Genomic DNA, 24085 nt, shown 5'->3' on the forward strand with positions numbered 1-24085 from the left:
TTGCTATAATATGCCAGAAGTAGAGGGAGAGTTATAAACTTTATAATTAATGAAGGAGATAGAAAAACTATAACTGGTTGTTAAGAGAGATTTGTTCCACTAATCATCTGACACTAAGTAAATTTAAAATATGATAGAAAAATTATGACAAAAAATGAAGTATTTACTGATTTCTCATATGAATGGATTATAGGGAGGTTATGTTAGCAAATGGTGAAGCTGAGAATGACTGTTAAATTGCTCTGTACCTAAGAAAAGCAGAAGAGAATAATTATAGTAGGAGCTGGCCATGGAGAAAACTGAAGCTAAGAGAACTGGAAAAGTGGTTCTGCAAGGGAGGCAGAGATGCTATGACTGGATGAATTAGACCTTTGGAGGTAGAACTGAGCTATCCCATGGTGACTTACATTAAGCATTTTTGTGTGGCATGCAAATGCTACTCTCTTCTTATTTTTCCTACAAAGTTTTTACTGATTTCCCTCAGAGCAAATGTAATTTCACCGAGCCTTAAAACTACTGTAGGTTTTACTGAAGTATTGATTCTTTCTTTCACCTAGGTGTAGGGTAAGACTATGAAGTGTTTATGGAGCCCAGCCATGATTGGTAAACAAACAGTTTACCCCTGTTTCCAGCATTCACATTACTCTGCTTCCAGACTCACTCTTCCTCGAGACTGCAAAAAATGAGCCAAGAGACTTATAACTACAAAAGTTGTCAAAGCTATAGGAGAATAATTTATAACTACCATTTCTATAGTGTTCAAATGCATTTTTTGGAACATGTTGGTTGTCTTTTATTTTTAGTCCATTTTATTTTTTTAAAATGCAGCAGGGATCTTGCTCTCGGTAAAAACTAGGATAAGCAATGATGGTCTCAGCCACCGGCAGCATCCGGGTGAGCAGGAGGCCAAGGCTTCCATCACCTCTCCCATTCAATCACCTGTCTTTGCTTTTATGTTTGTATGTTAAATATTATAATTCCAGCTAAAAATTATTCATAGTTTTTTTAAAAGAAGAGTTTTTCAAAGTTCAGTTCTTTAGGGAAAGTTTGAATACTTCTGTGCGTGTATTCTCTTTACTAAATGATACAGAATCAGTAATATACAGTCTCACCCCCCATTTCAATCACTTGTCCATTTGGTCTTTTCAAAAAAATCTACCTCGTAAGTTCTTTCTGCACTTTTTTGCCCCAATCGACTCTACTTTACCTGTCGTGAAGTCTCATTGTACTATCAAGACAAATGCAAGTCTACCGCACTGACCTTGCATGCTTCCCTCTCCATTTTCTACTAACAATTTTTCTTTCACATTTTGATTTTTGACTTTTATTCCAAGACTGGTATTCTCTCATGCATCTCTGACTCTTTCAGCCTTGTGAGTAGTCTGCAAACTCATCAAAATCAAGTACTACAATTTAAGCTACCCCATCTTTGATTATAGAAACAAAATCAAAATAAGATCTTTAGCCCTGGCTGGTGTGGCTCAGTGGATTGAATGCAGGCCTGCCAACCAAAGGGTTCAATTCCCAGTCAGGGCACACACCTGGGTTGCAGGCCAGGTCCCCAGTAGGGGGCGTGTGAGAGGCAACCTCACATTGATGTTTCTCTCCCTCCATTCCCTTGTCTCTAAAAAATAAATAAACTTAAAAAAAACTTTCTAAAACTTAAATTCATTACAGGTCAGTTTATATGTGTGCTTTTTGGCTTAAATTAGAGCTCTAAGGAGGGATTCTACTGTGTTTAAATTATAAACAATTCCCATGGTAGCACAGCTCTGCCTGGAAAAATAAAAATACTCTTTTACAAGATTGCTCTCTGTATCAATAAACCAGGCTGCCAATTTTTATCCTTCAGTTAACCTGCCACAGGGAACTTTCTCAAGTAACCAAAAATGTGGGTTGAGAGAGAGAAATCAGTGCATCAGGTTTAAGTGCACTGTGAGTATCAGTCTCCTGCTTATGCAGATTTCTTGTTCCAGTAGGAGCTGCTCAAGCAATCTCATATAAACCCCTGCCATCAGATGATGGACGGCTGCTGCCCATGCCCAGATAGGGCTTCGTGAAGTAGATGAGCCTCCATGCAAGACTGGTAGTTCAAGTTCCAGGTCACTTGTCTGAGGGTGACCGACTTCTCAGTCTCCACCAGGACCAGCAATAATCGGAGCTATATCTCGAATGGAGGGTAGTTGCTGAAGAGAACATTCTACCGCTCACAACTCCGAGACGCTCAAATGGACATTTGCGGCAGGCTCCATTTAGCATTCCAATAGCCCTCAAGAAATTCAAGCACCATTAGATCAGCTGGGTGTTAAGGCTTAAGTGAGAGAGCGCTTGCAATGCAACCTGGGACAGCTGGGGAGCCTTCTCTGGGCCGTATTTAAAGTTGTAGAGGTTACCTGGCAAATGATTTGAGCAGCCCATCCAAATATCACTTATGTTTCATCCAACAGCAGAGAGGTCCACTAAATATTTGGATTTTTTCTCTGTGGTTGATAGGACAAAGTGAAGCAGTTGCTATTCCTTTGAAGGATATAACATGCCTGAAAATTGGAAATCCAGAAATTTTATTGAACTGGCATGCCCTTGAATTTTCTTGCAGTTTACATCCATTATCTTGCATTCATTTTTCTTTCCAAGATATTATGTGCATTATGCTCACCGGGCACACTATGTATGATGTCTTTAATGTAGTGGACAGTGTAATGTTCTGTGGAAATGTGAGATGATCGATGTTCCTGTGGACTTCATTATGATAGAGAACCAGAAAGTTAATATAGAGGGAACTAAGATTGTAAAAAAAATACTGTCGGCTGTGCCAGGTGAAGGACAATTGATTTTGATAGTCTTGGTTTATTATTATTATAAAAATAATTTGCCACCTCAAAAACTTTATATCAGCCACCAGGGTACCAGTCAAGTACCCATATTGGTTAAGTCTTCTCCAATGGAAGTTCCCATCTGATCCATTAAGATATTCCAATGTCATCATCCTAAACCCCTCTAAATTATTCAGTGATGAAACAGGAAAGGAATACCACCTGTGTGAGTTTCCTTGGGCCTCTGCAACAAAGTACCATAACTGGGTGGCCACAAAAAATGGGGGTTTATTGTCTCACAGTCTTGGAGGCGAGGAGTCCAAAGTCAAGATGTCGGTAGGGCCGTGTATGTTCTGAAATCCGTTAGGGGAATCTCTGTGCCGTTTCCTACCTTTCAGCGGTGGCCGTCAGTTCTTAACCCTCTCTGGCTTGCACCTGAATCACTCCAGTCTCTGCCTATCTTGTCACGTGGCATTCTCAGTTTCTCTCCTCTTCTGACAAGGACACCAATGACCTGGGATTAAAGATTCACCCTATACAAGTATGACCTCATCTTAATTTAACTCATTGTATCTGCAGAAACCTCGTGTCCAAACAAGGTCACATTCTGGTATGGAGTACAGAGGTACAGAGTGTTGGGACATCGACATACCTTTTGGGAGGACACAGATGAACCCATAACAGCATCCTTATATTTTCTCAACACTTTGATGTTGGTACTCATTTCTGAAATTTCCCCAGGGATTCAGCATCATGTTTTGTGAATAAAGATTGTGTCAGGAGCTTCAAATATGTTCTTTCTGTTTTAATAGCCTTCATCCTATTGGTTAGGGAGTTGCTAGTTACAGTTTATGTATATGCCAATTGTGCATTCAGAAACAAGGAAAAATAACTCCAGAGTGTATCTGCAAACTCAGGTGACCTATTCTGATGTGGACTCAGGCTGAAGTCCCATTTATCTCCTGAACCCCATGCCCTGAGCCTTCAAGTCTGACTTGTCTCATGGTGGCAAGTGCCAGATAGTTCTAACACCCAGAACCAATACCTTAGTACTGGCATACCAATCTAATACCTGAGTATTGATTGCCTTTTCCTGCTTGATGGTAACTCTGGTAAAGAGATGAAGAGCCCTTTGGAGAAGACCCTAACTAAACAATAATAGATGCTGCAACAACATCAAAAGGACATGTTATCTCTTAATTCAAAGCTGTCTAGCCAAATCAGTCTAGGTAAAACAGGTGTGGGAATTGGTGAGAGGCAATGACACTTCACTATACTGATACTCATTAAAGTTGGATATACCGTCAGGTTGAGCTTCCTCACTCTTTCCCTTTCTGTACACATTCCAAGGATAGAGGAGGGGGTGAAGAGCCTCTGGTTGCCGCATCCAGCTTCCGGGTCAACTGGTAATCACAGCCTTTCGATGACCTTCCCTAACATGTACATGTAGACCAGACCTGTGATTTGATAGTTTTTGTTTGTTTTTACAAAAATCTGTATGACAACAGTCTTCCATGGGCACCCCAGGTATTATCAGCTACTGCCAATGATTCCTAATTATCGAAGCATTTTAATTAACAAATGGACTTGATTTCTATTACAGCAGCCATGCTTACTGATTCTGGTACTGTCATTTGTCAGCTTTGTGCAGAACCAGTAGAACCAGTAAAAAGAAGAGAGATTTCAAGGAATTGGCTTCCATGACTGTGGGGGCTGGAACGTCTGCAATCTGCAGGGTGGGCTGAGGGCTAGCAACTCTCCAGCAGGAACTAAATGCACTCCATACATGGAATTTCTTCTAACTCAGAGACCCCAGTGTTGCTTTCTTTCTTTTTAAGTTTCCTTGAGAAAAATGATGTACATCACTGTGTAAGTTTAAGGCATACAGCATGATGGTTAGATTTACACATGAGGTCTGTCTGGAAAATGTCCAACCACTTTTAACATAACGAGAACTGTTTGTGCGACACTAACATAACCTGGCAGCCAAGGAGCGTGAACTGAAATGTGCATGGGTGAAAAATGATGACTTCACTGTACTAGTCAGGGGGGCAGTAAATGCCATTGAGTGAGCATGTGCACTGTGTGGCCATCACATTCAAAATGACTGAGTAGAGCAACAAATCTATATCAAATTTTGAATTAAGCTTGAACATTCCTTTGCAGAAACATACTGGAAATTCAGAAGGCTGCAGCTGCGGGTAACTGGTGATCGGCAGCTTCATCACCACAGCGCCCCCAACAGGTATCATGCAGAGATTTTCAATGAAACATCAAATCTCCCAGGTGACTCAGCTCCCCCTACAGCCCAGATTTGGCACCCTGTGACTTCTGGCTTTTCTCAAAACTCAAATCACTTTTGAAAGGAAAGAGATTTCAGACATTCAGTGAGATTCAGGAAAATACAACGGGGATGCTGATGGCAACTGGGAAACCTGTGAGGTCCCAAGGTGACTACTTTGAAGGGGAATGAGACATCCCTGCCCCATGTCCAGTGTGTCTTGTACCTTGTATCTTCTTCGATAAATATCTCTGTCGTAGTGCATGGCTGGATACTTGCTGGACAGACCTTGTCTATCGTGAAATCGTTACCACAGTTGGTTCGGTTAACATCCATCATTTTGCATAGATACAATATAAAGAAAAGAAATTAGAAAAAAACAATTTTGCTTTGTAACAAGAATTCTTATGATTAATTCTTAAATTTCCTGCATATTATATAGCAGCGTTAGCTAGAATCATTACATGGTACATTATATCCCTATTACTTACTTTTCTTATAATTAGAAGTTCATACATTTTGATCACCTCCCTTCAGCTCCCCCTCCCCTCACTGTCCATCTCTGGTAACCAAGCCACGAGCCTGACCTCCTTTTCTATGAGTTTTTTAAAACTTCTACATATAAATGAGATCATACAGTATTTGTCTTTCTGTCTGACTCATTTCATTTAGCATAACGCTTGTAAGATCCATGCATGTTAAATGGTAGTAGTTCCTCACTTTTTATGCCCGAATAGCATCTTGTTGTACGTATGTACCGCAAACACATTATCTGTTCGTTCGCCGACAGACACTTAGGTTGTTTCCAGGTCTTGGCTGTTGTAAATAATGTGGTTTATGAATACGGGGCTGCAAGTATCTTTAGAATTAGTGTTTTTATTTCCTTTGGGTATGCCCAGAATAGTATTGCTGAGTTATATGGTAATTTTTAAAAAAATTTTTGAGGATCCTCCATTCTGTTTTTCATAGTGGCTGTACCAATTTATAATGCCACCGACAGTGCACAAGTGTTCCCTTGAACACTTTCACGGTTTCCTTCATTTTACTGAACTTCTTTTCATGTGCATGCATTTTAAAAAATTAGCTGTCTGTGTGTCATTGTAGTTCACTAAACTTCTTTCAGAGGATTATTCTGAATTATTTGCCTGATAGTTCATAAATCTCCATTTCTTTAATATCAGTTTTATTCGTTTCATTTGGCTATGTCCTGTTTACCTGTTGTGGATTATTTTTTGTGATACCTGATTTCTGACATTGATATCTGGGCATTTGAGTAATTGGATTCTTTCTCCGGAATTTACAGGTTTGCTTTGACAGAGCCAGGTCTTCACCAGCCAGCCCAGTTTGGGTCTCTGGGCATGTTTGCTGGTAGCATCCTTGGGTGGGTGGGGCCAGCTATTATGGTCTATACTGAGGGTGAGGCAACTGTTTGAGTTCTGGGGTCAGGGGAGACAGGCGAAGTATGCCACTGGTTGAGAACAGTTGGATAGGACTACAGTGAGGCTGCAGGGTCTGCTCTGCCATTGTCCACACTCTGGTCGGGCTTGTTAGCTTGTTGGAACTAAATCCAATGGTAGATGGCACTATGGATTAGCTTCCTTGCCTTGGCAGGGCAGCAGGATGGGACCCAGGGCCTGGACAGCCTGTTGTTTCGATACCTGAATCAGGCCAGAGTGTGCATTGAATTCCCTGGTCAGGTGAGGCCACTGGTTTTGCTCTGCATCCTGGAAAAGCCACGGGCTGTGCTTTCTGTTCAAGTGCCCCTGTATGTAGGGCTGTTGGATGGGCTATGCAGTTCCCCTGTGCTTTGGTTAACTTCTCCAGCCAGGAGGCTGGAGGCAGTATTCAGCAGTGAGCAGGCTATGAATTAGGTTTCCTGCCAAGGAACAGTGGGAGAATCAGCTTTAAAGCGAGTAAAGCTCTTTGTTGTCTCAACTCAAGCCGACCTATGCCCCACATTCCCTGGCCAAACAGTTCCACTGCCTTTGCTCTGCAGACTGTGGGCTCTACCTTTTCTTCTTTCAGTGTCTCTGGGCCACTTGGCTTCTAGTTGTTCGGACCAGCCCTCCTGCAGAGGGGAGCGAGAGCAGGTGGGGTTGTGTTGCAGATCCCTCGCCTGGGCAGAGTCACTCCAGGCAACTCTCAATTTCCCTACCAGGCTCTCTGGTAGCAGAGGCTGGGTGTTACTCTCGGCTTTGGTTGGCTGTGGATTAATCCCCCTTCCTAAGTGTTGCAGGGCTTTGCTAGGAAGGCTATCCGCTCTGCCTGCCAGCCTTTCAGCATGAGCACTGCGGGTCCACACCCCTTTTAGGAGTTGTCACTACTTGAAGTTGATCTGCCGAGATCCAGGTGCTAGTTGTTGCAAGACCCTCCCCTCTTCCACATCGCAGTGGGATTCACAGTGGTGAGCTCTGCAGATTCTCCTACAATCCCCAGGAGCGAAATCTGATGAGGGGCTTCCACAAAGTGACCCACAATGCTGTGGGGGGCTGGTTGTCCCCATCCCTGAGGATTCTTTTTTCCCACTGAAGGAACTAGAGACTCGGGGAAGACCTGTCTGGGTGATGTTATGTTGGCCCTGGGGAGGGGCAATGCCATTAACCTGTATCCACCTCTCTCACCTTCTAGTTCAGTCTGTCGTGGTCTCTGCAGTGCAGCGGGCTCCTTTGGCCCCACCCCCGTGTTCTAGGATTTTTTCCATGGTGTCTTGTTCTTGAATAGCTGTTAGTTGTTCTTTCTATGGTAGTTGGGCGGCAAAGTCAGGAACCACCTGTGATGTCATCTCCGTGGCATCTCCGCCAGGTTTGCCCTTAAACTTTCAGCCAATTAAGGGAGGTTCTTCCAGATTATGAAGGATGATCTTGTTCACTTAAAGTCAACTGATTATTGATATTAACTCCATTTACAAAATACCTTCATAGCAACATCAAGATTACTGTTTAATTGGATAATGGAACACTATATCCTACTGAACTTGCCACATAAAATTAATAGTCATGCTTCCCTTTTGGGGATCCATCACTCAGTGAAATCAGTCAGACGATTTAAATGACAGGATTTTCAACCTTAATGTCTTATTTACTGTAAGAACAACTTCTGTAGGGCTTTATAATAACCTGGCATTTCTCTCACTTATGCATTTCTCAGTGCTTTGTTGGAAAGCACAGTGTCTGGGTCCTCCTACAGACATAATCAGAGGCTGGATGAATGAGCTACATGTAACAAATCTACTCCATCATTCCCATCTCCCCAAGCCTTTATATGCCTCCTTCTGTAGTATTGTAAGTATTTTGTGGAATGTTTACACCGGTCCACGCGAGCCAGTCTCGAGCAGAAGCACTCCCGGATACTCCTGCTGGCACACTGAGCTACACTTCTCTAGAAAATGTGACACATTATTAAATTTGACCTCATCTAAACATGTGGTACTTCTTTTATTTAGGGACTGAATCCCCTTCTCACATATATTCTTCAGTAGGATGTCAAATAATTGGCAAAATCTTGAAATTTTTTTCTGCAAAGCTATTCCACCCCATGTTTTGGGTTTGTCCCCCTGGGTATATGGGGTCTGACTCTATTCTACGCCAAGAATCAACGGGTTTGGGGCAGTGTCATGATGACAGTTGGTGTTTGCTTGCAAGGTAACTTCCTCATGAGAGGACTCACAGGATCTCCAAACGACATAGAATTAGCCCCACAAGACAGGTGGTGGGGGTTACTTCTGCTGACAGGGGAGGGCTGGGAGGTTGGGAGTGCCAGAGAGCTCAGAGTCTTCTGAATCTACCTAAGTATATTCATCCAATTGGGAGAATCCAACTTTTTTCAGAAAAAAAGTCATCCTAAATTATAAAGAGATTTGATAACACTGTACGCCCATCTATACTTTAATTTGGCAGCATGCAGAATCAGACTATGCCTTTTATTTTTAGCTGTACTCTCCTGATAAAAGATTTTGTAGTAGAGTCACAAAGCTGGTTTTTTAAAACACCTCACGCTAAAAATGAACAATTTCATCATTCCAGTCGAAGTTCCCTTCCTCTTTCCCTCTATCCCTTGTTCCATCTCTCCCTTTCTCATTTTCTCCTTCCCTCCCTTGCTGCCTCTCTCCCTCTCTTCCCCGGTCTCTCCTTCTCTCCCTCCCTTCTTTCCCCACTTTCTTCTCCCCTTCCTTCCTCCCTCCCTCCTTCCCTTCCTCTTTCCTCCTTTCTCTTTTCCTCCTTCTCCTCCTTCTTCTCTGCCCACTTTTCTTCATCTCTACTTTATGTAAAGTAAAAGCTCGCAGTCCAATTTATAGTCTCTGTGTTGCTCTTTGTCTTTATCAAGGCCCATTTTAGAAATGTGTTGTTCTCACAAAGCCTACTTTTATTTCAGGTGATATTGGATGATAATTTAAGTAACCTTTTTGTCACTTTATGCAGTCTATTTTATATATTCCATTTTCCAATTATATTATATCATCATTTCTGCCTTTAATCCAAACGAGGTGGGAAAATTCCAGATGTTCATCCTTAGATGTTAACTTCTAGCTTCAAATATTTTATCAGTTTTAGAAATAGAAACCACTTATACTCAGAAGATAAAGTTTAATACAGAATATTAGGTGGTTAGAACATTATTTGAGGGGCTTCAGGAGAATGTTTTAGGTTTAGTATGTAGGAATGATTTCCAGACACATGCAGGACTGACTCAAAGTAGCATTATTCGACGGGAGGCCAATACTGCAGCTAGGAGTTCAAGAGCACCCCTGGGGCTCAGATTCAGGCTTTATAAAATTGGAGATAAAAAGCTGTCATGGCAACTGTCTCCGAACACATAGGAGAAAAGAGAATAGACATTTAAACACTGTCTCTCTTAAGCCTTCCAAATCTTAAACCACTCCATGTGACAAGTAGACTCTAATTCAGATTTCTAAAACACGTAAGTTGCAAGGTAGTCTGTAGAACATTTTTCACCTTTCCAATCTAACTAATAGGATGATGGATTGGAGGTTGAGTGAGTTCTTTCTCAGCTTTCATAAGAAATGGAACTCTGGATATCACAAAGACAGAGAAATGGGAGTTTCCTGAATTTCTCTCCTCTCACGCATCCACCAAATGTATAGCTACATGTAGCAATTTTCTCTGAGAAAACTCCAGAAATTAGCTAAGTGACTCCTATACATCAGGCAACTGAGAAAAACCCCATCAAAACAGGCAGGAAAGGTTGAGACATGTTCTTGCCGAACAATCTGTCCCTGCCCACAGTGTCACTAAGTCAGGAGGAAACTCCCACTTCCCAGCTTCTCCTTGAAGGCCAACAGGTATGACCCCAACTTTTAAGTCTGGTGCCCAAGAGATGGATCTCCAAATCACCTAGCTCTGGTAGTGAAGAAGCCTCGGGCTTCACATACTAAATTTTTTTTAAAGTTTTCAAATGGGTAAACAACCCTTTTGGCAGCTATCTCCCTGGGGCTAAGCACAGAGAGAGCAGGCAGAAATATCTATGTCCCAGTTTCTCCTTGGAAAGAATTTGACTGCATACTTTCCCAGCTGCTGTCTGAGGTTCTAGCTTCTAATCATCTTATGAGCTGACTGTGGTCCTCCCAGGAACCTGATAGAGCTCGTGGGCACATGCCTTGCCATTTCCCCCCAGCTTGCTATAGCAATAATACCAGTGCCTGATTTCTCCCTGGAAGGAGCTTATTAACATATGTAGCACCCTTACTTTTATGGCTGTCATCCAACAGTTATTAGCTCCCAAATCACCTAATGCTAGGGGCTGATAAGGGATTAATATTCATGAGTCCCCAGGAACCACACATAACAATGAGGCAGTTCTATTTGGGTGCATAAGCAATTCCAGAGACTTCCCTCTGGCTCAATGCAGAGGGAATAGGCAAAAATGCCCGGCTCCTCACTGGTGGAAGCTAGACTGCATGCTAACATCCTGACTTTCCCAGCTGCTACATGAAAGTTGAGTTTCTAATTAGCCTACATTTGGGAGCTGAAGGGGCACGGAATTAGTGATCACCCTGGAACGTGATCAGGCATATGAGTATTTCCTATGCCTATGGGTAACTGACAGGTCTTGGCACATTCCAGCTTTTGGGAGCCACTAATAATGAAGTCAGGTGCTTGAACAATCACATAGATTTGAGAGGCAACCAAGAGCCCAGGCTGGGCTGATTGATGAGGTTCATCTACACGAGTCCAGTTTTGTCAAGTTAAAGAGATGTTCAGAAACCTACACAAAGAGATAAGATAAAGAAGAAAAGGAATATGTTCCAAACAAAAGAATAATATAAACTTTCAGAATCCATCCTTAGAGAAACAGAGAGAAATTACCTAACCCAATAAAGAGTTCCAAATAACTGTCACAAAGATGCTCACTGAGGTAAGGACACTATTGCATAAACAGTGAGAATTTCAGCAAGGAAGAGTACTAAAAAGTAACAAACAGAAATCATAAAACAGTAGATTACAATAACTGAACTGAAAAAATGTAATAGAAGGGTTCAACAGCAGTCTAGTTCAAGCAAAAGGAAGGATCATAGAACTCAGGATTATAAGGCAGGCTACAAAACAAGTCTTAGAAATTTAAGAATAAAATTATATCAAGCATCTTTCCCTACCACAATGGTATAAAACCAGAAATCAATTACAAGAGAAAACTGGAAAATTCACAAATATGTAGAGATGAATAACATGCTCCTGAACAACCATTTGGTCAAGGAAGAAATCAAAAGGGAAATCAAAAAATATTTTGAGCTAAAAAAAAATGAAAACAACATACCAAATTTATGGGATTCAGCAAAATCAGCATGAAAAGTTTATAGTAATAAATGCCTACACTAAAAAAGTTCTTAAACAACCTAACTTTCAACCTCAAGAAGCTAGAAAAAGAACAAATTAAGCCCAAAGTTAGTAGAAAGAAGGAAGGAAATAACAAAGATCAGAGTAGAGGTAAATGAGACTAGAAACACAATAGAAAACATCAATGAAACAAAAAGCTGTTTTCTTAAAAGATAAACAAAATTGACAAAAGTTTAGCTAGACTGAGAAAAAAAGAAGACAAATATCAGAAATGAAAGAGTTGCAACTGCTAACAAGAAGTACTTAGGATCATAAAAATCTGTTGAACTATAATTATACACCAAAAATTAGATGATGTAGATGAAATTGTTAAATTCCTAGAAACATATAAGCTACTGAGACTAAATCATGAAGGAATAGAAAATTTGAATAGGTCAATTACTAGTAAGGAGATTGAGCCTGTAATCAAAAACCTCCCAGCAAACAAAAGTCCAGTACCAGGAAGCTTCACTGTTGAATTTTACAAAACGTTTTAGAAAGAATTAATATCAATCCTTCTGAAACTCTTTCAAAACATAGAAGAGGGTATACTAGCTAACTTACTTCATGAGACCAGAATTGCCATGATACCAAAACCAAGAAATAAAAATAAAAAATAAACTAAAAAGTCAGACAAAGATAATACAAGGAAAGAATATTATAGGACAATACCATTGGGGATCATAGATTAAAAAATATTCTCAACAAAATTAAAAAGTAAATACTCCATGATTAAGTGAGATTTATTCCTGGGATGCAATGATGGGTCAGCATATGCAAATTAATAAATGTGATACACCAGAAAAACAAAATGATGGATAAAAATAAAATAATCATTTCAATAGATGCACAAAAAAGCATTTGACAAAATTCAGCATAAAGTCCTGACAAAAACTCCTAATGAGTATAGATAGATAAGATACAGATATAGATGGAATGTACCTCAACATAATAAAGGACATATATGATAATCTCACAGGTAAGGTTATACTCCAATATTTCAGAGAAAAGCTGAAATCTCTCTGAGATCAAGAGCAAGGCAAAAAGTGGCTACTCTTGCCATCTTTATTAACACAGTACTGGAAGTCCTAGCCACAGCATTTAGGCAAGAAAAATAAATAAAAGGCATCCAAATTGGAAAATCAAAAGTAAAATTGTCTGTTTGCAGGTGACATAATATTATATACAGAAAACACTAAAAACTCAACAAAAAATACTTTTAGAACTAATAAATTCATTAAAGTTGCAGGGTACAAAAATCAATACAAAAAATTAGTTGTGTTTCTATGTGCCAATAATTACTGTTAGAAAAAGAGATTAAGAAAACAATCTCATTTGCAAGAGTATAAAAATATTTAGGAATAGAGGGGTGCTGGGAAGATGGCGAGGAGCAGGATGGAGCGGATTCTAGATCCCATACTAATGGGTGAAAATCCTGGCACATCTATAGAGAAGCAGCACACTAACCCATCGGTTATCCAGCATTTGTGAAATTAAGAGAACAGAGATTGTGACGGACTCTGAAACACCAGAAAGTAGCAGGTCAGTGGGGTCTTAGGACCGGAGTGGAGACAAAGCGGCCCCGGCGCCCCGGGGCCAGGTGGCCCTGGTGCTGCCTCTACGGCCAGGGACCAGAGCCATCGGTCTGAGACCAACACCAGAGGTGTCTGCCACAGAAGCCTGGGCACCCAGCGGCCCCAGTGGCCACCAGCACAGGCCAGCAGCTCCCCTGCTCCCCATATAAGCAAAACTGGACAACACCGGGCAGAGACCTGTCTGCTCGCCTGCTTGCATTATCAGGGAGGGTTACAAAGACACAGGGCCCTGTTCAACTGCAGACTCTGTGGTCGCAAGCCTGGGAGAATTGAGAGATGCATTGGCCTCACTGGTCTCACTGGGGACTGGACTGGACTGAGAGACAGGCTGTCTGGAGAGTTTTTTTTTTTTTTCAAAGTGGACTAAGGTGTTCTCCTGCCAGGACAGCTTGGCTTGCTTCCCACCTGGCCTTGCAGCGAGCCAGTGGGAAAGCAGAGGCATCTGGGGACTCACCACAGGACTGGGAAGCGCCCTGCTGGTTTCCCAGGTCCCAGACTGCTCGGCAGGCGCACACAGGTGTGGAGGCTTCTGGGTCCCTGGCACGGGGCTGGGAGGCACCTTGCTGGTTTCTCGGATCCCAGACAGCTTGGTGGGTGCACACAGGCACAGATGCCTCTGAGTCCCCCACACAGGACTGGGAAGCGCCTTGCCAGTTTCAACTGGCTGGTGTGCACAGGCGCAGAAATGGTTGAGTCCCGCCACAGGACTGGGAAGGACCCTACCAGAACCCATGGGACCCAAGCAGCTTGGAGAGTATGCAGGCGCCCACACCCCAATCTGGTAGCCTGGCTGGTGCACGCACTTGCACCGGCATCCCAGCCCACAGAGAGATCCTGCTGCAACCAGAAAAACCAGTCTGGACAGTTCGAAACCAACAAGGGAAGGGTTTCTCTGTTATTGTTATTATTGTTATTATTATTTTTTGTTGTCATTTGTTTTTTTCTTTTTTTTATTTTCCCTTTTTTTAGTAACTTTTTTGTGCATTTGTTTAGTAATCTTACATATTTTTTCATTATATCACTGCTTTACCTTTCTATACTTTGTTCCTCTCCTTTCTTTTTCCCTGTTTTAGTCCTTCTTCCTTTCCTCTTAAACTCATCGCTTTCGCCTCCCTTCTCCTGCCTTTTTGTTTGATTGTTTGTCTGTTGTTTCGTTTTCTTTTACCCACAAGAGACACAAACAACTAGGACTGTGAAAGGACCAGAATGGGACCCAAAGAGGGGGCATCTCAACAGTAGAGACAGAGAGACAAATTTCACTTTCCTATAGCAGAGAAGCCACGAGGTGTTGCATATTTTTTCATTATTCTCACTTCTTTTATATTTTAATAATATCTCTGTATTCTTCCTCTTTTTGTATAGACTTCTCAGTCTTGAGTAGTTATATTGTATTATTAGACAGGCTCCCCTTGTCCTTTCCTCCACAGTGCTTTGCTAACCCTCTAAACTACACACCACTTGTTTTCCTTTAGCACACTACCTAAAGCTCTATACCCCCTACTCAGACAGATCACATAGAGTTTGTTACATGAGTGCTGCTCTAATATTAGTGTAAATAATTGCTGATCTATACAACAGTAAATACTTCACAACACATCTCCCAGATCTTAGCCCATTGTACAGGTCCCTGAATTCTATTACTGTAGTGATTAACTCTATTTACTCACACACTACACCTATTTACTGTTCCTGACACTCACCTTACCTCAAAATCTGACCGTCTGCAACCTCACTGCTTTCTAGTTCCAACTAACAAGCCTTCCCTCCCCAACAAGAGGCTTATCTTTTGTCCATCCTCTCATAAAAGTGGCAAGTTGGGCTGAAGAATACGGGTAACACTATATATAGCCTAAAGATTGCCTATCTCCTCTCTACCAGCTGTGACTGTAAATATCATAAAAAACTCTTCTGCTGTCATAAACCATTTTGCCTCCTTCTAGGACTAATTACACATACACCATAAAAGGAGTAGGTGGAAACGGAGAACATCAAGATCACTGAAGGAGTCTGCACCACTGACATTCACAGGTATCATACCACAGAGGTTCACAACATAAATCCAGGGAGTCAAAACAGGTCAATTTTAGAAGCTGAGGTTAACAAGAATAGTCTTACAAACAATGGGAAGACAAAGAAAAAATCCCCAAATGACAGAAAAAGCAGAGGCTTCAGAAAGAATGTTAGATGAAATAGAGGCTAATCAACTATCACATAGTGAATTCAAAGCTCACAATGAGCTACCAGAAACTACAGGGGAGCTACAATGATCTCACCACAAACCATATCAACATGGAAAAGGAAATAGAAACTATTAGCAAGGGACAAGAGGAAATGAAGAGTACAATTTCTGAATTGAAGAACATAGTAAAAAGTTTCAAAAGTAGAATAGATGAGGCAGAGTATCAGATTAGCGAGCTGGAGGACAAAGTAGAAAGCATCTCACGGAAAGAGCAGGAAAATGAAAAGAAACTCAGAAAAAATGAAGAGGGATTAAGAGAAATACAAGATAATATGAAACGTAATAATATCCAAATAATAGGGATACCAGAAGGAGAAGAAGAAGAACAAGGGATAGAAAAAATATTTGAAAGAGTAATGAGGGAAAATTTTCCTAATTTGATAAGAGCAAAAGTCACACAAATCCAGGAATCACAGAGAGTCCCAATTAAGAGGAACCCAAGGAGGCCCACTTCAAGACACATCATCATCAAAATGGCAAAATTCCAAGACAAAGAGAGAATCTTAAAGGCAGCAAGGGATAAAAAAGAAGTAACATACAAGGGAGCCCCAATAAGGTTAGCTACTGACTTCTCAATGGAAACACTCCAAGCAAGAAGAAAATGGCAAGAAATATTCCGAGTAATGAGAACCAGAGGCCTACAACCAAGGCTACTTTACCCAGCAAGGCTCTCAATCAAGATAGAAGGCCAAATAAAGAGCTTCCAAGACAAAAGAAGTCGAAAAGAATGTCTCCACCAAACCAGTTCTACAAGAAATACTAAAAGGACTGCTTTAAGGAAAGGAAGGAAAAGTGAGAGACACAGAGGAACACAGGTACAAAAATGGCAATGAATAAGTACCTATCAATAATAACCTTAAACGTAAATGGATTAAATGCTCCAATCAAAAGACACAGAATAGCTGAATAGAAAGCATGACCTACACATATGCTGCCTACAAGAGACCCACCTCAGGACAAAAGACCATCACAGACTAAAAGTGAAAGGCTGGAAACAAATTTACCAAGCAAATGGACAAGAAAAAAGAAGCTTGGATAGCAATTCTCATATCAGACAAAATAGACTTCAAAAAGAGGGCCATAAAGAGAGACCTACGCCTGCAAGAACTCGAGGAACAACAACAAAGACAGCCCAGAGCAAGCAGAAGGAAGGAAATAACCAAGATTAGAGCATAACTAAATGCCATAGAGACTAAAAGCACAATCCTAAGGATCAATGAATCCAGGAGTTGGTTCTTTGAAAAGATAAACAAAATAGACAAGCCTTTAAGTAGGCTCATCAAGAAAAGAGAGAGAGGACTCAAAGAAACACAATCAGAAATGACAGAGGAGAGATTACAATTGATACCACAGAAATAGAAGGGATTGTAAGAAATTACTATGAAGAACTGTATGCCAAGAAATTTGAAAACCTAGGGGAAATGGACACATTTCTAGGAAAATATAATCTTCCAAAACTTAATGAAAAAGAAAGAGAAAATCTGAACACACCAATAACAGCAAAAAAAAATTGAAGCAGTAATAAAAAAAACTCCCATCACACAAAAGCCCTGGACCAGATGGTTTCACAGGAGAATTCTACAAAGCATTTAAGGAAGAGCTAACCCCTATTCTTCACAGACTATTCCAAAAAATCCAGAAGGATGGAAAACTCCCAGATTCTTTTTATGAAGTCAGCATCATCTTAATTCCAAAACCAGATAGAGATACAACAAAGAAAGAAAACTTCAGGCCAATATCGCTGATGAACATAGATGCTGAAATCCTCAACAAAATATTGGAAAATCGCATCCAACAATATATCAAAAAGATTATACACCATGACCAAGTGGGATTCATCCCAGGGATGCAAGGATGGTACAACATTCACAAATCAGTAAATGTAATTCATCACATAAACAAAAGCAAAGACAAAAAACACAGGATCATATCAATAGATGCGGAAAAATCTTTTGACAAGGTACAACACCCATTTATGATAAAAACACTCAGCAAAGTGGGAATAGAGGGAGCATTCCTCAATATAATAAAGGCCATATATGAGAGACCTACAGCCAATATCATACTCAATGGGCAAAAATTAAAAGCTTTTCCACTAAGATCAGGAACAAGACAAGGATGTCCACTTTCACCGCTTCTATTCAATATAGTTTGGGAAGTTTTGGCCACAGCAATCAGGCAAGAAAAGGAAATAAAAGGCATCTAAATAGGAAAGAATGAAACAAAACTGTCACTGTTTGCAGATGACATGATAGTGTACATGGAAAATTCTATAGACTCTACCAAAAAACTGCTCGAACTAATTAATGAATTTGGCAAAACAGCAGGATACAAAGTCAATATCCAGAAATCAAAGGCATTTCTGTATACTAACAATGAATCAGCAGAATCAGAAATCAAGAAAAAAATCCCACTCGATATAGCAAAGAGAAAAATAAAATATCTGGGAATAAACCTAACCAAGGAGGTAAAAGACCTGTATGCAGAAAACTACACAGCACTGAAGAAAGAAATCAGGGAAGACACAATGGAAACATACCTTGTTCATGGATTGGAAGAATTAATATCATCAAAATGTCCATACTACCCAAAGCAATATACAGATTCAATGCAATACCTATTAAAGTACCAATGGCATATTTCATGGACATAGAACAAACACTTCAAAAATTTATATGGAACCATAAATGACCCCAAATAGCAGCTGCACTTTTGAGAAAGAAGAACAAAATAGGAGGGATCACAATACCTGATATCAAACTGTATTACAAGGCCACTGTAAACAAAACAGCCTGGTACTGGCATAAAAACAGGCACATAGACCAATGGAACAGAACAGAGAGCCCAGAAATCAACCCAACTTTCTAAAGTCAATTAATATTTGACAAAGGGGGCAGTAACATAAAATGGAGTAAAGATAGCCTCTTCAACAAATGGTGTTGGGAGAACTGGATAGCTACTTGCAAAAAAATGAAACTTGAGCACCAACTTACACCATACACCAAAATAAATTCAAGGTGGATAAGAGACTTAAATATAAGCTTTAATGAACACTTTCATTAAAGTCTTAGAAAACATTGGCAAGAAAATCTCAGATATTTCACGCAGCAACATTTTTACCGATATGTCCCCTAGAGCAAGGAATATAAAGGAAAGAATAAACAAACGGGATCTCATCAAAATAAAAAGCTTCTGCATGGCTAAAGAAAACAGTATTAAATTAAAAAGACAACCAACTGTATGGGAAAACATATTTGCCAATGATTCCTCAGACAAAGGTTTAATCTCCAAAGTATACAAAGAACTTACACGACTTCACTCTAAGAAGACATCTAACCCAATTAAAAAATGGGAAAAGGACTTGAACAGACACTTCTCCAAGGAGGACATACAGAATATCCAGAGACACATGAAGAGATGCTCAATATCATTAGCTATCAGAGAGACGCAAATTAAAACCACAATGAGATACCACTTTACACCAGTCAGAATGGCTATCATAAATAAAGCAACCAACAACAAATGTTGGAGAGGTTGTGGGGAAAAGGGGTCCCTAGTTCACTGTTGGTGGGATTGCAGACTGGTACAACCATTATGGAAAACAGTATGGAATTTTCTCAGAAAAATAAAAATCAACCTGCCTTTTGACCCAGCAATTCCACTGCTAGGATTATATCCTAAGAATCCTAAAACATCAATTTCAAAGAACCTATGCACCACAATGTTCATAGCAGCACAATTTACAACAGCCAAGAGTTGGAAGCAACCTAGGTGCCCATCAGTAAATGAATGGATCAAAAAATCGTGGTACATATACACAATGGAATTCTATGCAGCAGAGAGAAAGAAGGAACTACTACCCTTTGCAACAACATGGATGGAACTGGAAAGCATTATGCTGAGTAAAATAGGCCAGGTGTTGCAAGACAAATACCATATGATCTCACCTTTAACAGGAAGCTAAACAGCAAAACAAACAAGCAAGCAGAATAAAAACCAAGACACTGAAATAGAGAACAAGGGGACAGTGACCAGAGGGGAGAGGGAAGGGAATTTAAGGGGGGAAAAGGGAAGGGATTTGGAGGAACAAATATGAAGGACACAGGGACGAGAACTAAGGGGGGTGGAAATGGGAGGGAGGTGGGGAGCAAGGGGCGGGGGAGGCTGGAATGGGAAAAATAGACAAAAAACTGTACTTGAAATATAACTAAATAAAATTATTTAAAAAAATATTTAGGAATAAATTTGACCAAGGAGGTGGAAGATCAATACACATAAAACTATAAAGCATTGATGAAAGTAAAATGAAGAAGGCACAAAAGATATTATGTGCTCATGGATTGAGTAAATTAATATTATTTAAATGTTCGTCTTACCTAAAGTAGGAATAGAGTCAATGCAATACCTATCAAAATTTTCCAATGGCATTTTTCACAGAAGTAGAGAAGACATTCCTAACATTAGAATGGAACCCATAAGACTCTACATAGCCAAAGCAATCTTGAGAAAGATCAAAGCTGGATACATCACACTTCCTGATTTCAAAGTATATTACAAAGCTATAATAATGAAAACAGTGTGATGCTGGCATAAAAACAGATGCATAGATCAGTGAAACAAAAAAAAACCTAGAGCCTAGATAAAAAAAACCCACACATATATGGTCAATTAATTATTGGCAAAGACACCAAGAAACACAAGGGCAAAGGATAGTTTCTTCATAAACATTGATGATAAAACCAGATATCCACATGCCAAAAGACCCCCCCCCATATTACACAATATTCAAAAGTGAACTAGGTGCTCCCTGGAGGTCCAGGGGGGCCCAAGAGGTCCTGGGGGGGGCATGGGTTGCATGGGAGGCCATAGCAGAGAGGGAGAAAGCTTTTCCCCAAGAAGACCCCTGAGGTTCCCTCGGGAACCCCTCTGGAGGAGGAAATGTCCAGCACCGAGTGCGAGACTGGCAGAGCCCCAATCTGGGGTATGAAAACTACAACTTTGCCTGAAGAAGAGAATGCAGCCAGTGTAAGGACCCGAAGCCTGAAGGCTTCCTCCCACCTGCCTTCCCACCCCTGGGTGGTGACCATGGCAGAGGTGGCCCTGGTGGCATGTGGGGAGGAAGAGGTGGCCTCATAGACCATGGTGGTCCCAGTGGCATGTTCAGAGGTGGCGGTGGTGGAGACAGAGGTGGCTTCCGTGGTGGCCGGGGCATGGACCGAGGTGGCTTTGGTGGAGGAAGACGAGATGGCCCTGGAGGCCCTCCTGGACCTTTGATGGAACAGATGGGAGGAAGTGGAGGAGGGCGTGGAAGACCCGGGAAAATGGACAAAGGTGAACCCCGTCAGGAGCGCAGAGACCCAACCTACCAGATGCAGAGACGCCGCAGAGCTGCACTGGCTACCGGATTTATTTCTTAAACCGGAAAATGTTTTAAATGTGTAATTCTATATTTATAATGTTGGTTACAACATTATGATTATTCCTTGTCTATACTTTTTTTCACCATTTGCGAAGAAACATTAAAACAAGTTAAATGGTAGTGTGCTGAGGGTTTGTTTCTGTTTTTTTTTCCTTCTAAAGATGGTGGTTTAACTAAGACAAAACAATGGGAAGCCCATGTGAGCATGCTCAGTATCACTGTGCAGAACCAAGAGGGCCTCTAACTAACTGCAACAATGTTCATGGTTGTGATGTTTTTGTGATGTTTTTAAAAATAAAAATCAAAATGTTTATCAACAGTAAAAAAAAAAAAGAAATTAAGTAGAACCACCGTATCATCCAGCAATCCTAATTCTGGGTGTGTATCCAAAGGAAATGAAATCACTGTCTTAAAGAGATAGTATCTGTTTTTTTAGACCTTCAGCTGTGGGTTTCAGTGCTTCACTAGGCAGGCCTCTGTCTTCCTAGGAGAGTGGAGGCAGAGCTCACCCACGCACAGCTGTGGCTCACCCTGGGGGCTCACGGACGCACGTCTGTACACCTGCTCACTGTAGTTTTGACATGAAGGGAGAAGGTTGGAAGGCCAGGTAGTGGTCCTTGATCCAGTCACTGTGCCTTCTCTCTGAGGAGGGATAAAGGGTGTGTCAGGCTGACAGTCCCAAACCGGCTAATTGAGCCACCGTTGGAAAGCTGCTTAGTTCGCACACCTTTAAGCTAGAGCTATGTTTCTTCTCAAAACTTGCCTCAGTTTGTCATAGATATTCACCAGCATGACTATCCATACAGTGTCTTTCTGGGAAAGAGCCATGAGAGTTTGAAGCACGTTGATCCATTGCCAGGATCTCGTGATGGCACCCAGACTGGCACAGAGTGGGAATTTTCAAATGAACATTTGTCAAATTAATGAATGAAGAATAAAACAGTGCAGACTTTGAATATAAATAAAATGACATTTCGTTTCTCGAAAAGTGGAGAGCGCCAAGACTAGTTCAATTCTTTCTTAAAGGTTATCTACCAGTTCCTCGCTGCACCTATATGCCCTTGAACTGCCCTCAGATGATTCTGAACTATGTTATAATAAAATAAGTACATTCTCTTTCTTGATTCCTTGTGAGCAATATTTAAATACAGATATACTGTTCACATGCTTGGCTAAATAGACAACGTGTGCCTTTTAAATCTTTCTTATAAATCACGTGTTGCTCTCCTTCAGATACTGCGCAACCAAATACTAAATGCAAAGAAACCTATCCTGGGTCTCAATAAAGTAGTATTTCCTTCTTCTCTTTATAACAAACACCTTCGTATTATTCTCATCTGAGAACACAGTAAAACCCCCAAACAGTGGGGCAGAGGAGTCATACTGAATTAATTATCATCAATGATAATATTTCGATTGTGGAGTCAGAGATGCCTCCTGGTGAGACTCCGAACCTAAGAAGTTAAAATCTTCTACTTCGATGACTTTCTGCTCCCATTTCTAAGTCAACGTATCAATTTCATACATACAACTGAGATCATTCATTCATTCAAAAATGTATTAAAACACGACAGTCTCTGAAGTTCTCTTTGCCCACCTTTTAAACTGCTTGGATACATAGAGAGCTATGAATTTTTACAAAAAAAAAAAAAAGAGAGCTAGAAATATAACCACCAGAAAACTGAAAATTAATTTCAAAAACATTTAGTGAAAACTAGTAACACTGGAACAATGGATGACAGTACATTTTTGATTGTCAATTTTGTGAGTTCATCACAGTTTAAAGATTCTAAGAAAAATTCAAAACATTTTTGGGAAAAAAATTTAGCCTCACACGCTAAATCCAGGCTACTCGGTTTTTGGCCTCAGCAATCTCCTTCTCATGCTCTGACATCTAACAACAGCAATGGCAATTGATTAGGAAACTTTCCAGCTGTAGACAAACCGTCAAAACAGGTAAAAATCTTATAATAATGGTTGACCTAAAGTGAAAGCCAAGTTAACCTGAGGCTGGATGGTCCACATGGGAATATTGGGGAAAATATTAAGGACTAGGTGAGACCTTTATCTAAATGTTTTATACAGTACTCTTCTACCCTTTTTTTATAGAAAATTCCATATCTACAAAAAATGAAAAAGAAATGATGGATCTTTCAGTCAGTCACTCTATAATAGTATCCATTCAGATGCACAGAAAGGTAACTTGATTGTCTATATATCTTTATAAAAATTTTTTAGTTACAGTTGACCTTCTATATTTTATTAGTTTCAGGTGTACAGCATAGTGATTACACATTTATATAATTTGTGAAGTGATTCCTCCATTAAGTTTAGTGCCCATCTGGGACCATACATAGTTATTAAAATGTTAGTGACTCTATTTCCTATGCTGTATTTGACATTCCCACAACTGTTTTGCAACTGCCAATTTGTACCTGATCGTCTGAAAATCCTGATGTCGATTTATAAGCTTCGCAGAGTCATGGGTTGTCCAACCCTGTTATTTAACAGATGAGGAAAATGTGCTTACTGCTGTTCGGTGGCACCACATCCATAGTCTCTCAGAATGCGGATGTGCTTTGCATGTGCACTTGTAGCGGCTGACGGAGACCAGATCTCCCGATTCTACTACTCTACCTTGTGTGTTAAGTTACAGCCCCTCAAATTTATTTCACTTTCAAGATATCTCCCACTCAAAATATCAAAATCAATAAAGTTATTAGTGAAAATGAAAAACGTGTCTTTTATTTTCAGAAAATATATACAGTGGAACCTCAGTTCTTGAACTTCATTTGTTCCAGAAAACTGTTCAAGAAGCAGTTGGTTCAAAAACTGAAATTTCCTTTGTTGCCTGGGAGACACAGGACTGATTATACAGATACCAACATAAAAGGGTTGTCGGTGGAGA

General features: G+C 40.5%; 1 pseudogene; it reads left to right on the plus strand.

Annotated features, from left to right (window-relative positions):
- Nucleotides 1-21175, plus strand: part of LOC128627053 (RNA-binding protein EWS-like) — a 45410-nt pseudogene extending 24235 nt beyond the window's left edge.
- Nucleotides 21176-24085: the final 2910 nt, after the last annotated feature.

The sequence above is a fragment of the Artibeus jamaicensis genome, unplaced genomic scaffold (genome assembly GCF_021234435.1).
Source record: "Artibeus jamaicensis isolate MK-2021 breed Jamaican fruit bat unplaced genomic scaffold, CSHL_Jam_final contig_3126, whole genome shotgun sequence".
Classification (NCBI taxonomy): Eukaryota; Metazoa; Chordata; class Mammalia; order Chiroptera; family Phyllostomidae; genus Artibeus; species Artibeus jamaicensis.